We start from the raw sequence: 16,727 nt of genomic DNA, 5'->3' as shown, positions 1-16,727 counted from the left end.
CACATATGATCATCTCTGCTTCTCCAAAAAGATTGGGTCTATTCTCAAGTTCTGTCCTCTGTATCACTCTATGTTCTGATTGACTATACTATACTGCTCCTTCAGTTCTTGTTGATCAACCCATGATACTTGTATTTTCAGTGTACTGGGTTCTTTTGTTGCAATGAGGCTTGATCCATAGCCATAAGCTTGGCTGTCCTGGAACATGCTCAGAGATCTACCTTGATCTCAAAGATCTACAGGGCTCTGTTCATTGAATGCTGGGATAAAAATCATGCAGCATCCAACCTAGACAGAAGCTTTTCCTTTTAGACCTTAAAATGAAAACCCAGAATAGCAGTCAATATCCATCCCTTGTCAGATTGACACATTCTTGTATCTTCATATCTCCAAATTAAAACAATAGCCAGGTAATGATAATTGCTAACATAATAAAGTTCACTTTCAAACAACTGCAAATCCATTTGTTTACCTGGATGGAATCTTGCCATAATGTAACCATTCCTTTAATACCAATGAATACCCTTGATCACAGGATTTAACTTCATTCAATTTCCTGATGAAGCCTTATGTTTTGAACCTCCCACTTAATTCATGATTGTATTCATTAGGTTTCTCTCTAGAACAGAGAATTAGGAGACATCTCACTTGTGAATATACTTTTCCACATTGATTACATTAATAAGGTTTCTGTCTGTTATGTGTTCTTTTATGTCTTTGGAATGAAAAAGCTTTACCTCATTGATTACATTCATAAGGTTTCTCTCCAGCATGTGTCATTTAATGTCTTTTGAGATAACTGTGATATGAAAATGCTTTACCACATTGATTACATTCATAAGGTTTCTCTCCAGTATGTGTCATTTTATGTCTTTGGAGAGTACTGCACTGTGCAAAGGCTTTACCACATTGATAGCACTCATAAGGTTTCTCTCCAGTATGTGTTCTTTTATGTCCCTGGAGATTACTCTGAAATGAAAAGGCTTTACCACATTGATTACATTCATAAGGTTTCTCTCCAGTATGTGTTCTTTTATGATATTGGAGAGTACTGTGACATGCAAAAGCTTTACCACATTGATTGCATTCATAAGGTTTCTCTCCAGTATGTGTTCTTTTATGATATTGCAAAGAACTTTGCTGTGTAAGGCTTTACCACATTGACTACATTTATACGGTTTCTCTCCAGTATGTATTCTTTTATGACATTGGAGATTACTCAGTATTGCAAAGGCTTTACCACATTGATTACATTGAAAAGGTTTCTCGCCATTATGTGTCATTTTATGTCTTTGGAGATGACTGGGTCTTCCAAAAGCTTTACCACATTCATCACATTCATAAGGTTTCTCTCCAGTATGTGTCCTTTTATGATATTGTAAAGTATTGTGCTGTGCAAAGGATTTTCCACCTTGACTACATTTGTAAGGTTTCTCTCCGGTATGTATTATTTTATGAGACTGGAGATAACTCAGTCTTGCAAAGGCTTTACCGCATTGACTACATTTATAAGGTTTCTCTCCACTATGTGTTCTTTTATGACATTGAAGATTACTCAGTCTTGCAAAGGTTTTACTACGTTGATTACATTCATATGGTTTCTCTCCACTGTGACTTCTTAGATGCCTACAATGATAATTAGCACATGAGAAACCTTTACCATATTCATTACTCTGACCAATCATGTAATCAATATGGATTATGTTTACAATTTGGTCTAATGGTAAAGAATCATCAGATCTTAAGGTTTATTGCACTTTGCATGTTCATGGTGTTCTCCCTCATCATGAGTTGTTCAAGACATCTATGTTGGTTATTACATGGCTCATATTTATAACACCCTCATTTTATATGGGATTTTTATATAATATATTTTTAGCTATCTGAAGAAAGTTGAACAACTCTGATGTTTATAACAGTGATTGTATTCATAATTTTCCGGTAGTGTGAATTACAACACATTTGACTGTGAACCAGGATACAGTGGAAAAAATTAAATTCCTGGTACCCAAAAAGATTTTCTACCCTGTGAGTTTGGGGGTGTTCTCTGTAAAACTAGAAAACCAATTAATTGCAAATGCCTATCATATTCCTAATTTCACTCAAAAGCAGAATACTACATATCTTCTCATTGTTTTAGAACAAATACTTTATGTTTCTTCTTTCAATAACGCTATACCCCCATGATTTTTATCCATTGTGAAACATGACATATAATATACCTAATAAAAAAGAATGACAAATGAAATGTTTGCACATTGCATTCACACTGTTTAAATTTTGTTTCTCATAATATGTGCAATATAGATTAATGATTCTCCAAGACAACCTTCTTGATTCTCATAAAATGCCCTCTCACGAAACTTAACCATATTACTGCAAGAATATGTGTATTTCTAATTTACTATGGTCTATCTGGCCTAGTTCTTTGAATATTTTGGATATAAATTTATGAGTATTCAATGTGCAATATCTAAGTACTAATATACAGATTTGCAGTTCCACAGAATATCTCTAATGGAGCTACATATCAAATGGATACACATATCACATAACAGCTCTTGAGGTACATGGTTTTATAAAAATATTATAATCATACCTACACTTAAAGGACTGTTATTTTATACTCTTGCATTTTGGTTGAGATTCCAGAAGATATTAAAATTTCCTCAGATGCAAATTTGTATTAGCTTTCATAAGAAAATTACCTTTCATGTCTTCTTCTACTTTGACAATGTTCTTCAAGATGATGGTCTTCCCAATTGTATCCTAAAACACAATACAAGAAAATGGATGTTTCTGTGAATTTTCACTGCACTATGAAAGTTACAATGAAAATTCAGTGAAAGTGAATTATTCAGGTCAATCTACATTATTTGCAATTAAAATAATTAAAGATCATCAATAACCTAGAAACATTTGTTTTCTTTAGAAAAAAAGTAACAGTCTTACCTATAGCATTGAGGTTCTGGTAGGTTTCCATCATCACATCTTTGTAGAGATTCTTCTGGGAAGGATCCAGCAAATTCCACTCATCCTCAGTGAAGGTGACATGCACATCATCAAAAGTCACTGCATCCTAAATAACCCATACATGTGTACAACACAAAGCATGATACTAACATCACTGTAAAGGAAATATATGATTCCTCAAAAACATTCATATAATTTTTGCTCTTGATCCACTTATTTGCTGTCTCAGAAGTTATCATCACAGTGTCATTTTAGAAGGACCTTGAATTATAAGATTTACCTTATCACTTTTGAACTTGTTGAATAGGATACAACCTTGCCAGAGAAATGCCAATTGAGAGGGAGAGGCAGGAGAAACAGATCCACAATACTGAGCACACATTTGCAAAAATTGTAGGAACAATTACTAACTACAAACATGATGGGCAAGTTGGGTTTATTTGCTTATGTCTTTAATTAAAGAGATACAAAATGGTGTATGTCATTAAGTTGGATGCCAGCATGTCTATGTAATGTGTTACAGGACAGATTAACTTATGTATCCAGGCCTTCATTCCCCTGCAACAATCAACCAAGGAAACAAAAATGATAGAGAACATGCTATTATTTTCTTAAGTTCGTACAAAGAATTGTACATTCACTGAAGTTCTTTATTCGTCTTGCAGCAACCTGAAGTACAACAGTTTAAACTGCAACATTAATAAAATTTTACTAAAAGTGTATGCATGTTTAAACAGTTACAATTAGACAGATGAAAATACTAGCAGTGTAAATGTTGATCATAAATAAGCAATGTAGGGCAGGAGAGAGAGCTCAGCAGTGGAAAGCTCTTGTTGGTCTTCTACATAATGGGGGTTAATTTCTACCATATGCATGGATATCAACAACTATCCATTACTTCAAGATCAGGAGTTCTGTGGACATCTTCTGACAACAATAAAGATGAGGAATTCATGATACTCGTATTCATGCACACTCCTATTCATTCAAAATTTCCAGAACAACCACAAGAGTGAGGAAGAACATTATACATAAATACAAATGCAAATAGCATACATCGGTTGTATTAAGGCCCCCTGGCACATAAGTAGCAGAATTTAAGGGGAGTCTTCATGGGGGTTTTCCAACAACTGGAGCAGGGACTGTCCCTAAAACTGCTGCCTATCTCTGGGATCAATGACACTGAAGCCTCAGGTAGTACCGATGTCATGAACATATGCCATCTTGAGAAACAGAACATAACTTATATATTTGGCAACATTTCAAAATTAAAGGTGTGGATGAAGAGCTGCACAAATGCATATGCTTATTGTGCAAGCCACCTGGATTATGTGGTTTCTACCTTGACTCTCAAGACAGAAAGAGCTTCACAGAGAAAAATTGTCTTGAAAATGAAAACAGAAGGAATACAAATACAAATGTTAAACCACCAGGTTTGCAAAATAGTTTAACATTGAATAACAAATGTGTCTACATCATCTTATGTGATTTAGGGACAGAGTCCAAATGGTGACTGTATGAGAGCACGAGAAGAAACCAGAATTATCAGTTTCAACCACAACACAGTCGACACACAGAACGAATGGAAGTCGACACACAGAACGAATGGAAGTCGACACACAGTTCTGTCCTGTCCTAAAAAAGCAGGGACACACCTGGAGTAGAGATTGATAGAATGCCCAATGAATCTGGCCCAACTGGAGACACTGTTTATGGGCAAGTTCCAATTCATGATATTATTATGGATACTCGGTTATGCTCTCAGACAGAAGCCTTGCATAAATGTGCAGTGAGAGTTTTCACCAAGCAGCTGACTGAAATGGATGCAGAGAAACACAGTGAAACATGGGATGGACCTTGGAGACTCCTAATGAAGACTTGGGGATGTATTGAATATCCTGAAGATGGTAGGAACTCCATAGGTAGTCTAACAAACTCAATGAACCTTTAATATTTAGGACATTGAGAGACTGAAACATCAACCAAATAGCATACACTGGCTGGACTAAGGCCCCAGGCACATAAGTAGAAGAAATTCAGGTTAGTCTCCATGAGGGTCCTCCAACAACTGGAACAGGTGCTGTCCCTAAAGCTGCTGCCTATCTATGGTATCTATTTCTTTAATTGGACTCCAATGTCTGCACTCCCTGGGAGAGGATGCATTTAACCCAGCAGAAACGTGAAGCCCCGCAGTGTGAGGATTATCCAGGGGACCCAATCAACTCCATTCTGACCCTGGATGCTATAGGCTCATGATTATCCTGTGATGAAAATTCATTCAGTCTACAGTGATCCTAATAGCCTTCAGAAGCTCCTACACAATTCAAATGTCTAAAGTGTCTTCTGACACTCAAGGCAATATCTGGAAAGTCAAATCTTTTAAAATCAGAAAGTAAGTCCTATCATTCCAACATACAATGGTACAGAATACACTTTCATCTTCCAGTAGACAGGAATGTACACTCCTTTTTCAACAACATGCCATGCCTGCCCAGAGACAAAGTAGGATTTCCATAAGATTTACCACACTATTTATTATCCCACATGCAATTTACACAGCTCTCCCTAACTCTGTACAAACACCAGAGACAGCTTAACCTCTCTCCTGACTAAGTCTCCTGGTGGATTGTTAAGATCATAATTTTCTGCCTGAGACTTCTGCCAGCTTTCAACATCAGCAAGCATTCCCTCTTGAAAGTACCCGCCAAAGAGGTCAGGAAAAGGGGCAAAACTCAGCCAACATTCTCTGAAAATACAGACAGCAAACAGTAAATTGGGAATAAAATTATCACCCAAACAAGGCAAACCCAAAGACAAGTATCTAGATCTATTATCACCACAAATCCAGATGCTTAGACATCTGCATAGGAATATAATGAGGTTAAACCAGGAAAATATTTCACCAAGAAATCTATGGTATCCTGTTGCAGCAGGTCCTCAAAAATTAAAACATGCAAGAGATCTGATACAAAAGAGGTTGTTTTGTGGAAAGGACAGGAGTGAGAACCTGGGGAAAGGATAGAGGTACACAAGAGGACCTGCAGACTGGAACACATATAGGGAGCAGAGAGAGTGGGATGTTAGTAGAGAAAGACTAGAGAGGGGGCGTGTGTAGAGAACAGAAACAGGGAGCAAATATAGAGAGCAGCTGAAGCTAGTGCTCCATGTATATAAAGTACACCTGACAATAGCAGCAGTTGATGGAGGCAGGTAATGATTTAAGCAGCCTCTAAGTCCCTCAGAGCAAACCATGGAAATTGCTCACACATGGACAACTACAGAGGTAAAGATCACACACTGAACGGGAAAGAAAGATAAATAGAATAAATGGACTTATTGCTCAAAATATATTTGGAGTCTAAAAGTTTACTGGCACTAAATAACCAGGAACACTGCAACATATCAAAAGCAAATACTACAACTGACTGCAATAGAAGATGAATATCAGCTCAAAGATCAAGAAAATAGTTTAATGAAATCCTAAATGAATAATTTCTAAAATTAAGACAAAGATTCCTATTAAGGTACAAGAAGCATCCAAAATACCAAATAGATTGGAACAAAAAAATCTCTCCTTGCCACACAATATTCAAAACACTATACATGTAAAGAAATATGAAAACTGCAATAAAAAGAAAACAAAAACAAGTCACATGTTAAAATAGACCTATTAGTTTCATATGTGCCCCATCAATGTGTAGTGTAAATCACAAAATATTTTGGACATATGCTGCAGAATCAAAAAAAAAGCACCCATGATGCTTTTACAAGCAAACCAATGGTACAAATGATTTGGGGAGATTCAGCCTTGATAGTGAAGTTAATCAAAAGTTACCACCTGGTTTAGCAAGTAAGAAGCATCACTAGAAACCTCACATGTGGTAACATCTAGCTCATGCTTCCCATCCATCCCTTGATAGGACCCTCCACCCCAGCACCCACTACTCCTCCACCCGTTCCTCCCCATTTTGGTCAGATATCCTGTACTTACCATGTTCAGATTTCAGGGCTTCCCTGAGGTCCCCTCACAGCACAGCATGGAAGAGCAGATTTCAGAGCAGGAAACAGTGAACTATCCTAGCCTGCAGAGTCACAGGGAACTTGAAGAAAGTTACCTGGAAGATCCCGCCTCTTTCTTTGAATGGCAGGTCTGACTGGAGGTCTGGATTGGTCAATAAGCCTTAACTCCTCAAGGTTAAAGTGTGCTTCTAGTCCAGGACCAAACTTTTTTTCCAGACCTTAGGAGTTGTTTGAACTTCCTTAGCATTTGTGCCTGCCTTGCACGAGGTATTTCACACCAACCAGCCCTTTGCAAGGACCCACAATTCCAACTCAGGCTACTCAGCGGCCTGCTTCTCCCCTTGTGAGCAATGAGCCTGCACTTAACAGGACCTAAATTCAGACATTTTCTGAGCTTTCCTCACTGCACTTGCCTTCCTCTTCCTGTAATCAAGGTAAATAGCTTGCATAGCCCATTCCTCAGGTGCAGTGGAGGTGTCAATCTGACCCACAAGGGGAAGGGTGCCCAGGCAATTAACTTTAAAGAGTGACTTTAGGAAATGAAAGTTTTGTTTTCTGGCTTCATACTGGCCTCAGGGAAATTGCAGCTTCCTTTCACCAGAAGATAAGTCCTTGATTTTGAAGTTTCCATTGGCAGACAGCCATTATTTGAAGAAGAGGACAACTGTCTCTGGGGCATTATAATAAATCTCCTTTCTACATACACAGAAAATTTCACTCTCTCTATAAGATATGCTGATTTAGAGAACCTCTGCAAACACAACTGTTAATTTTTCCCCACCTTGCCATGGAGAAAGATTTGCTGAATAATAATAGTGCTCCACAGTGTTTGTCATCTGTTTCCTGGTTTTCTCACGGCGTTGTTTCATACCTACTATCTGGTGGAAGGGGATTTTAAGAGGCTACAAAGCAAAACATTTGTTTCCTAAAATCCCTCTTTAATGTTAAAGCCTGGGAATCCTTCCACTAATGGGCCAGCTTTATATCCCTCATGCAAGTCAATAACAGGTTATCCTCCTTGATTTTAGGAAGAAGAAGAACGGGAAGTGCTGTGAGGAATTCTAATGCAAGCTATGAAGTCAGTTCATGATGAGTTCGGGATCACTGCCAACAAAGGGGAGGAGAAAGCAGCTGAACAGCCTCAGTTGCAATGGTGTGTCCTCCTCCAGTGCTGGGTGGGAGTGCAGATGGATGAGGTTCTTGGAGGATAGAAAAAAAATGCTATGGGAGTGCAAACCTGAACTGAGATATGTGAAAGGTTTGGCACAGGACTGGAAGAACACTTTAACCTTGAGGAGGGCTAAGTCTCACTGCCAATCAAGGACCCCAAGCAGACCTGCCAACCAGACTAAGAGGAAGGTTTTTTCTGGTGCCTTGTTGAAGTTTGTTTTGGCTTAGCAGGCTTGAATGTTTCTCTGTGTCCTGCTTTGAGTGCTGCTCTTGGGTGCTGTGTGGTGACCTCAAGTTAGTTCTGTTTTTGAGACATGTTGAGCACAGGGTCTCTTTCCATAATGAGAAGAATATAATAAGTAAAATAAGAAAAATAATAAAATATCAATCAATAAATAAAAATAAAAATAATAAAATCATTCAATAAATAAATAATAAAAATAATAAAAGTAATAAAGTAATAATAATATAAATATTAAAGGTAATAAAAGTTAAACATAATTAAAAAATGAGCAGTGGAGGTGGGGTGGTGTGTTCTTCCTCAGATTGGAAGGGAAGCATCAATCAGTTGTATCCAGATGTTGCCACATGTGAGGTCCCTTGTGTTGCTCCTCATATTCTGCATCAGGATGTGACCTCTGAACAACTTCACTATCAAGGCTGAATCTGCTCAAAACAATTGATCCAGGGACTTGATTATAGTAATAATACATGGAGTATGCTCAATGTGGAGAGCTCTATTTCCTCTTAAATCTACAAGTTCTGCTCTTAGCATTTAGCACTTATGCATAAGATCCATTTGTGTTTTATTTTTTGGAGCTTTTAAGCAGCATCCCCTGAATTGGGTAGAACTCCAATATTAAATTGAGATACAGAAAAGTAGAACTGAAGATGTAAAGGTTTCGCCAAACTTAGGAAATAGTGACGGTATGTTGCATTTAGCTGATGTAGGACTGCCCAAAAAACAACACCGATAGTATATTAAGCAGGCTGGTGAGAGACAAGGATGGTGGGGGAATCACGTGTTTGTTCACCAGGTTTGTCTAGAAATCAATCTCCACACCATAACAAAGGAGACAACTGTAGTGTACAACCAGCAAAAGTGAACATGCTCACAGCAAAATAATAATAATAATAGTAGTAGTAGTAGTAGTAGTGGTAGAAGTATTAGTAGATGCAATGATTATAGTAATAATAATAATTATTATTATTAATAAAATAAACATCTATAAGAAGCTACTCACACAGTCATTACAGAATCACAACCAACATTAAGGCCTGGTGCACCTGATGCCCCCATTTTCTACTTGAGGAAAGCATAGTTCTGCCACATGGGACAGACTACACTGGGTGACAGCCATGTGAGGTGGAAAAAGATGTATGTACTTGTAGACATCAGCCTAGCATGGCTGTCCTCTGAGAGGGAACACCAGCAACTGACTGACACAGATGCAGATACTCACAGCCAACCATTGGACTCGGGTCATGGATCCCTATGGAGAGTTAGGCAAAGGATGGAAGGATATGTAGGGGAGGCCAATCCCTTAAGAAGACCAACAGTGTCAAGTAACGCAGACCCCTGGAAGCTCAGAGAGATGAAGCCATCAACTGAAGAGCACACATGGGCTGGTGCATGGTCCCAGGAACATATGTAGCAGAAGACGACATTGTCTGTGCATAGTGGGAGACTATGCACCTAATCCTGTAGAGACTTGATGCTCCAGAGAAGAATGGGGGAGGGGAGGTGGTGGTAGGTGAGTGTATTAGAGGAGTAGAGGTGAGGGTCATGAAGCACCCTCTCAATGGCAAATGGGAAGTGGGATTGGGGCAAAAGCCCTGGGAGTTGAGACCAGAGAGTGGGGCAACAATTGCAATAGTAATAAATAAACCAATTCAGAAGTAATTGTGAGAATGACATAAGGAGAATGACATAGCTCCTTTTCAAATGCAGAAACATACGCAGCAGAGACAATAACAGCCTGGGGTCTGGGCCTTGGGAGCTTTTCCTGAGGCAACAATGTAATGAGAATAAAATATAGCTCCTTTTCTAAAGCCAGAAATATGCTGGGGAGTGCTGGTAATGGCCTGGGGTCAGGGCCTTCAGGACATTTTATATCCTCAGAACCCAACTCTGTCCACCGTATGGGGCTGCGGTTATCAGTCCTAAGGCCACTGTAGGCTTGGTCAGTAATGTTCTTGAGATAAGGTCATTTCTCCTTGTTTGTGAGACTCCCCCCAAATTTGTCCTACTCTATGATAGTTTCTGCTGGCTTCATAGAAGTCTCCCATTTCTTTCAATTTTCCCTCTCAAGTAATATAAAAGACTTTTTTATTAAGAGCTTTATTTAGCATAAGATATGGCTTCTCTAAGACCTCCCGCCCACAACTTTTATATATTCTAGCTCCTGCTTTTATTCTTTTTCATCCTCTAGGACCCTGTCACTGAATAATGATGCTCTGCATTAGGGCACTGGTATATTTAGGAAATAATTTCAGGAATATACTTGTTGTGTAAATCTTCCATATGCCTAATTGACTTGACTTGAAGTCTCCTGTCCCTATTTAATTTTCTTAAGTATATCAAGGGGCTTAAAACAAAAAGAGCATTAGCCAGAGCTGAATTCATGCTGTCATTAAATATATTTTAAGTAATATTTATTTGTGTGTAGGAGAACCCTGGGAAGGCATATTAATTTTAAGACATCTGTGAATTCAGGTTTTTAGAAAAAAAATGTTTTCAAAAAATGTTATGTTCACTCAGTTCACCTTGCTATCAGTATGATGCTCTTCAGGGAAATGACCTTGCTTTCCTCTTCATTAAACTTCCTAAATTCTTCAGGTAAAAGGCTGTACCACAGCAAAGTTTTAAAATTATCATTGAAATCAAGTAGTGAACTGTCCATTGCAGCAATAGGAAAAGGATTTTCATGAGAAAGATGGTTTCTGCCTTCAGAGCAGAAAATGTGGAACAGATTAGTGTGTACACTGCACAGTGAAACAGGATAGGCATTAGCTTAATCACAGATTTATGTTTAAGTGAGTCAGTTGCTGGGGAAACCATTATGAAGAAAGACCTGTTAGAAGCAGGGTGAGTATTTTAGTCAGGGTTTCTATTCCTGCACAAACATCATGACCAAGAAGCAAGTTGGGGAGGAAAGGGTTTATTGATCTTACACTTCCACATTGCAGTTCATCACTAAAGGAAGTCAGGACTGGAACTCAAGTAGGTCAGGAAGCAGGAGCTGAGCAGAGGCCATGGAGGGATGTTTCTTACTGGCTTGCTTCCCCTGGCTTGCTCAGCCTGCTCTCTTATAGAACCCAAGGCTACCAGCCCAGGGATGGCACCACCCACAAGGTGGCCCTCCCCACTTGATCACTAATTGAGAAAATGCCCCACAGCTGGATCTCATGGAGGCACTTCCCCAACTGAAGCTTCTTTCTCTGTGATAACTCCAGCCTGTGTCAAGTTGACACACAAAACTAGCCAGTACAATGGGGACAATTATGATGTACAACCAGCCAGTGTGAACATGTGCATAGCAAAAAACAGGTCTGTAACAAGCTGCTCACACTGTCATTACAGAGTCACAACCAAAAATATGGCCTGGTGTGCCTGACGCTGCCATTTTCTAATTGAGGAATGCATAGTTTGGCCACATGGGACAGACTACACTGGGTGATGGATATTTGAAATGGGTAAATATCTATGTACGTGCAGACAGTAGCCTAGTATGGCTGTCCTCTAAGAGGCAACACCAGTGACTGACTGAGACAGATGCAGGTACTCACAGCCAAACATTGAACTCATGTCATGGATGACTATGGATAGTTAGGGGAAGGATGGAAAGAGCTGTAGGGGCGCCAATCCCTTAAGGAGACCAACACTATCAAGTTACCCAGAACCCTGGAAACTCAGAGAGATGAAGCCATCAACTGAAGAGCATGGGCTGTTCCATGACCCCAGTAACAAATGTAGCCAAGGTCTGCCTTGTCTGTACTCAGTGGGAGACTATACACCTAATCCTGTAGAGACTTGATTCTCCAGAGAAGAATAGAGGAGGGGAGGTGGTGGTAGGTGAGTGTATTAGAGTATTGGAAGTGGGGGTCATGAAGCACCCTCGCAATGGCAAATGGGAAGTGGGATTTGGGTAAAGAGCCCTGGGAGTTGTGACCAGAGAGTGAGGCAACAATTGGAATGTTAATAAATGAACCAATTAAGAAGTAATTGAGAGAGACCGAGACAGACAGAGAGAGAGAGAGAGAGAGAGAGAGAGAGAGAGAGAGAGAGAGAGAGAGAGACTGTTGTATGGAGGGCTAGCCTTATGCAGCAAGTCTTTCCATGTCACCCTCATATAAGGAGAATGACATAGTTACTTTTCAAATGCAGAAACATACTTGGCAGAGCCAATAACAGCCTGGGGCCTGGACCTGGGGAGTTTTTCCTGAGGCCTCAATGTATTGAGAATAAAATAGAGCTCCTTTTCTAAAGCCCGGAATATCCTTGGTAGAGCTGGTAATGGTTATCAGTCCCAAGGCCACTGTAGGCTTGGTCAGTAATGTTCTTGAGATAAGGTGTATACTCCTTCTTCAGTATTGTCTATGAGACACCCCGAAAGTTTGTCCTACTGTATGATAGTTACTGCTGGCTTCATAGAAGTCTCCTGTCTATTTCCATTTTCCCTTAGTAAGTAGTTCACAAGATGCTATTCTTAAGAGGTTTACTTAGCATAATAAGTCATGGCTTCTGCAAGACCTCCCCACCACAACTTTTATACATACTATTTCATTTTAAATATTTATTTTAAAAGATTTATATATTTTTTATAAAAATATATTCTATATTTATATAAATATATATTTGTGGGTTGTAATTTTACGTTTATATTTATACTTTTATTTAAAATATAAATAAATATGCAAATTCACATAAATAAAAATAAATACACAAATATATAATTTATGATATAAATATGTAAATATATTTTATAGTTATATTTATATATTTAATTATATATATGTATATATATATATATATATATATATATATATATACACACACACACACACACATATGCACATATGTTTAAACCATTGCTCTCTTTAGACATACCAGAAGATGATTGTGAGCCTCCATGTGTTTCCTGGAATTGAATTCAGTATCGTTGGAAGAGCAGTTGTGCTTTTAACTGCTAAGCCATCTCTCTAACCTACTTTTTTACATTCGACGATCTATGTTTTTTATCTTTTTCATCCTCTGAGACTTTGGACATAGTGCTCACCTCTCACTGAAGAATGACCCTTTGCATTAGGGCACTGGTATACTTACAATATAGATTTAGGAGTATAAATATCCCATTTACCTAATTGGCTAGACTTGCAGTCTCTTTTCCCTATATACATTGTCCAAAATATAACATGGGACCTGAATCATAAAAAGCATTAGAGAGGGCTGAATTCATATTGTCATGAAAGAGATTTTTTAAGGTAATTTTCAACTGTTTGTCGAGTGATTTCTCCCTGGGAACACATATTAATTATAGACAGCTGTATCTTCAGGCTCTCAGAAAAATATTTCCAATAAAAGTGATTTTGCCTTAAGTTGATGTCAGTCTGTTGTTCTCCAGTGAATGACCTTTGCTTTCCCCTTGATTTAAATTTCCTAATGATTTTCACAGAAGACAGCAGCATTGAAATAGTCCCATGTAATAAAATATACCTCATTGATAACTTAAAATTTATATACATTATATTAATGTTCGATGGTAAATTGTGCAAAAACTGATTAGCATATAACAAGTAGCATTTTCTATGTGAATGTGTATGAGTGTATGTATGCTCATGTTTTCCAAAATACATTTTTACAAATGTAGCCATGTGTGCACAAATGAAGGGGAATTCTGAATGTGTGTGAAAATAAAGAATGGCTGCTGGTCTCTCATGTAAAGATAGTGAACATATATGAGGTAAACAGAAACTTAATAAAATGTACAGCGTTAATTATTTGTGGTTTTGTAAATCATTGTTAATTTAAATGAGTAAGCATTAGTTACACCATAAGTACTGATTCTTGAAAAATAACTCTTTAGAAAAATATTCTAATTTAGTCATCACTTAGGGCTTTTATTATAAAACTCTTGGCTTCTATTTTAACTTTTGAACTCATTTGATGAAATGTTGAGACATGTTTTCACAAAACTCACTGATATCATGAGTAAAAAATTATTGTTTTCTATGAAATGTTTTCCTTGTGCATGATATTCATCCAAGTGAAAAATAAATTAGTGAGTTTTACAGTGCATAAATCTTTCAACTGAGAGAATAATCTCGAACAAATATGCATGTTTTTCTCTGGGTCCATATAAAAGATCATATTGATTAACCTGCTGACAGTCAGTAAATATTCCTTTGTAGTCTGCTGGTATCTGAGACTCTAGTTGTTGAAGAATGAGTTCATGGTAGGTGTGGGCCACCGCATACACAGCATTATACAAATTGTAACCTTCTTCACTCAGGGCCATGTCATATTTTTGCAGTGCTATCCATTCAAATGCGTTGTTAAATTTAAAATGTTCCATTTTATTTCTGTTCTTAGAGACTGAACAATTAAAATAATTCCACCCCAGGATAGACTCAGAAATGTTTACTGGATATTTGTCAGTGTCTATAGTTCCCATAAAATTCCTTAATTTAGGCATCTCACCGCTGTAGTGCAAAAGTGACAGTCCCATGGAAGAAATTAAGGCTGAATTCCTTTTTATTGTGATAACATCCCATTGCGAAGATGTAATCCAGATTCTCTGAGCACCTAAATATTCCCATCTTCTAAAGCTGACTTCTAAAGTGGAGTTCATTTCACCATAAATGATAATAACCTTTGCTGAAGATGTCCTCATTTGTTTATCATATATCATAGCCTTTTTCATGTACATCTGAATGGTTTCTGGTATTACATTCACAAAAGCTAAACAGATCCCATGACTTTGCATTTCTTCTCTTAAATCTGAGAATATATATATATTATACATATACATATTATGAATATATAGAGAGAGATAGAGATAGATATGTACATACAGTGATATATATATATATATATATATATGTATATAGTGATATAAAAGTACAATGATATATATATATATATATATATATATATATATATATATATAAATACATAGTGATATATATTTATATATCACAATATCTATGTATACAGTGTGTGTGTGTGACACACAGAGAGAGTGTAGTAGTAGTAGTAGTAGTAGTAGTAGCAGAAGTAGCACACTCTTTAATGCATGCTATCAAAATTTTCTTGTTGACACATGTAAATCGAATTTAATGTTGTTCATTCATTCAGTTTCACACATTCTTACCTGTGGTAGCCCAGAATAAAATGCCAGTTTTGCAGATGTTTTCCATGACGGCCCAGTAATACTTATATCACAAATATTATAATTTCTGCAGATATAATTAGTAATATACTCACCATTGTTTTGTTGTTCATATGCTTTCTCCAGAAGTCCCAATGTATCTTGAATTAGACCAACAGTGATGGAGAACATCAAAGACATATTACGTAAAAGATAAGGATTCTCGTTGATCTCCTCAGTAGCAAAAAACATTACCAGAAAAAACTCATAACAACTTGCTGGTATTTTAAAACAAGGCATAGTGATAATTAAGGGAGATATTTGAAACTTAAAATTTCATTTGCAGTAAAGTTTGTACTATGAGACATGCTATATTTCCAAATAAATGTCTTGAAATAAGACTCATGAATGAGGTATCTTTAGACCTGAATACAATTTAAGAATTCATAGACATAGTGCACTATGAGATAAAATTGAATATCCATGTAACTTGATAAGTAGCTTGTTCTATCTCTCAATGCCATCCTTAACTAGATTACTGTCCTATTGAATAAGAAACTATAAAATAATCTTGGATATGTAATTCAAAGGATACATTTTAAAAAATGTTTTTCTTAAATTACATATAAAATATCCAACATATTCTCATTATTTTTTATTAAAGGCCATTTTGTACATCAAACACTTTATTAACATTGTGTATTTTGAGAAGCAAATAATACTTCAAAAAGAGTTCAACTTTTATATTTCTATAATTTCATACCCTGAAAATAGCATGAGTTTGTTCTTAATAATATCCATCACTGAGGATGCCTTATCTAATGTTGATAATTAAATTAATTCAAAAATACATGATATTACTTGGAAATAAAGCATAGGAAAAGAGCATAAAATGTTAAAAACTGAACTAATAAGAAACACACAGTCACCTCAAAAATTGACCTCATAGTTCGACAAAATTCAATAGATCAAGGACAATGAATTAATCCCATGAATTCTATGGGACTACCTCAGATTAAGGCTGATATCCAATAACAACAAAAAGAACAGAAAGTTCACATACACGTGGAAGATGAACAGACTATCTTCTTAATAATAAATTAATCAGAGAAGAGATGAAGAAATTAAAGATTTTTTTTTTAGAATTCAGTGAAAATAAAGGCACAGCTTATCCAAATTATGGAACACAATGAA

The 16,727-nt window shown here is 37.0% G+C and overlaps 1 pseudogene; it reads right to left on the bottom strand.

Moving 5' to 3' along the window:
• The window catches only part of LOC127673198 (zinc finger protein 431-like), a 132,110-nt pseudogene that overhangs the window by 23,404 nt on the left and 91,979 nt on the right, over positions 1 to 16,727 (bottom strand).

The sequence above is a fragment of the Apodemus sylvaticus genome, chromosome 22, assembly GCF_947179515.1.
Source record: "Apodemus sylvaticus chromosome 22, mApoSyl1.1, whole genome shotgun sequence".
In the NCBI taxonomy this organism is placed as follows: domain Eukaryota; kingdom Metazoa; phylum Chordata; class Mammalia; order Rodentia; family Muridae; genus Apodemus; species Apodemus sylvaticus.
The sequence above is the reverse complement of the archived record's forward strand: the minus strand, read 5'-3'. Positions and strand labels throughout refer to the sequence as shown.